Raw genomic sequence first — 2500 nt, forward strand, 5'->3', positions numbered from 1 at the left:
TTCACTGTACAGCCAGATACAGCCTCTTATCCTTAATAGTCACACACACACACACACACACACACACACACACACTTCTTTATGAATCAATGGAAAAATCCTGCATACCTCTCCAACTTGCAATGTGGATGGATTACGTCATCTATGCTTAGTCGGGACTAAACGGTTTTGTGTGTGTGTGTGTGTGTGTGTGTGTGTGCACGCGTCATTATAGGAGGGTTTTAGGACCACGCGGCCCTACCGGCACGAGAGAAAAAGACGGGCAGGCAGACAAAGGCACGAGAGAGAGAGAGAGAGAGAGAGAGATCCTGCAGCATCCGCACCCACTCGCACGAGCTCCACACTGTCACACACACACACACTCGCGCACACTCACACTGTCTGTCTCTCTCTCTTACACACACACACGCCTCACGCGCACCGCAGACAACCCCAAGGTAAGCGCCGGTTTCGGGTTTTTTTGTTCCTCTTATAAAAAATGGAGTAGTGAAGGTGGGAGCAGGGGTACAACAGGGTACAACAGGGTACAACATGGGTACAACATGGGTACAGTAGGGGTACAACAGGGGTACAACAGGGGTACAGGTCCGATATTGTGCTCTGTATGATCGAATTAGTGCAGGTGTTGTGTCTCGTGCCTCATAATCAGACAGGTAGGCTCATTCATTTTCAGCATGACCTTATATGGAACTGGGCTTTAAATGACAAATAGTCCAATAAAAATGTCTGATTTAAATCTGTTTTTAGGAATGACGGAGATCAAAAGATTTTCGATCACTTTCTTTTTTTATTTCTTTATTCTTTATTCTATAGATTTTACTGCAGTATGCCCCCCTTTACACACACCCACCCACCCACCCCTTTCATTCCCTTTCCCTTAGTAGGGTCTGTGGGTGCGCGTGGTCTCGGGTGCGCGCCCGTGCATGTGTGTGCGCGTGCGCGCCTGTGTTAAAGCGAACTGAAAGCGCGCACTGCTGTAATGGAGCAGTGGTGGTGCGCAGTCCAGAGCGGATCACTCACACCTGGAGCCGGGACCACACACACACACACACACACACCACTACTGTAACATACGAGGTAATATATATTTTTGTAATTTAGCCGCTTAGCCACGCCCACCTCCTGGCACAATGGCGCGCGACTCTTTACTGACAGGTAACAACGCGCTCGCGGGTTTACAGGGAACAACACACCCCGATATTTCTGTATTATTATTATTATTATTATTATTATTATTATTATTATTATTATTAGTGTTATTTACAGCTGTATCGCTTTCCTTTTTAAAATGAAATGTGAATGAAAAGTGTGTTGGTGATTAAATTAGTCTCGTGAATGACCGGGGTGATGGGAAGCTAATAAAGAGCGTATGCTTGTGTGTGTGTGTGTGCGTGCGTGCGTGTGTGTGTGTGTGTGTCATTTGCTGTCCATTAAAGGAGCAGATGGGTGTGTGTCCAGCCCCTATGTCAGCTGTGAGGCATGCCTAATTCTCATTCAGCTCCATTGAATGTGTGTGTGTGTGTGTGTGTGTGTGTGTGTGTGTGTGTGTGTGTTCAGGCTGCTTTTTTTTATCAGTCTTTTGATACTCAGGATCAGTTTCAGGTGTTTACACACAACCAAGTTCTTTAGCAACATGACACTGAATTTATGTGTGTCAGGAAATTACCTCAGAGTGGACAGATATGTGTTTATATAAGTTTAATTTTTTACATTCTCTGAGGGGTGTGTGTGTGTGTGTGTGTGTGTGTGTGTGTGTGTATCATTCTTTCTTATGATATGAATAGATAAAGTAACTGTATATAGCAGCTGAAGGTAATCACTCAAGCACAAATAAAATACATTTTAGAGTCAGAGAAAAGATTTTGTCATGAACAGTGATTGGGGTTTGATCTAAAGTGAAATGCAGGTAAGATCTAAAGGTGACAGTTTGGAACTGAAATGATATATGCTATAGAATTGGTCTACTTTGGTCTTAAGTCCCCCACATTGATCTTCAGTCACACGTTGGTCTTCTGGCCCATCTTTAGTCTTCAGTTTCCATTCTCATCTTTAATCCCTCATATGGGTTTCTACTTTCTATTTTTATCACCATTTCCCATCTTGATCTTCAGTCCCCAAATTGAACCTCTGTCCCCATTTTAGTTTTCAGTTCAACACTTTGGTCACTGGTCTTCAGTCCCCCACATTGATCTGAGTAGAATAAGGACAATTCAAAACTCTCTTGAGTTCAGAATCTCTTCCAACCAAAGTTTGTGTATATGTAGAGGAAGTGTACAGAAACATGGTGGATATTAATAATACATCTGAGACTGTCTATATGTTTCTTTTTTGTCTCAATTTATTGTAAAGTATGTATTATATTAACAGCTCACACTGACAGAGAGAGAGAAAGAGAGAGTGTGAGAGAGATTGAGAGAGATTGAGAGAGAGAGATTGAGAGAGAGAGAGAGAGATTGAGAGAGAGAGAGAGAGAGAGAGAGATTGAGAGAGAGAGAGAGAG

General features: G+C 43.1%; 1 protein-coding gene across 2 annotated transcripts in view; it reads left to right on the top strand.

Annotated features, from left to right (window-relative positions):
* The first annotated feature begins 279 nt into the window (after positions 1-279).
* LOC124378999 (neuronal migration protein doublecortin-like) overlaps positions 280-2500 on the top strand; it is a 27737-nt gene continuing 25516 nt past the window's right edge. Inside the window, exon 1 of one of the 2 annotated variants that reach the window (XM_046838974.1) lies at positions 280-437. The gene's annotated coding sequence lies outside the window, so the exon portion shown is untranslated. Of the gene's footprint in view, positions 438-983; positions 1156-2500 lie in introns of those variants that run through there. The other variant, XM_046838975.1, reaches the window with a different exon arrangement.

The sequence above is a fragment of the Silurus meridionalis genome, chromosome 25 (genome assembly GCF_014805685.1).
Source record: "Silurus meridionalis isolate SWU-2019-XX chromosome 25, ASM1480568v1, whole genome shotgun sequence".
NCBI lineage: Eukaryota > Metazoa > Chordata > Actinopteri > Siluriformes > Siluridae > Silurus > Silurus meridionalis.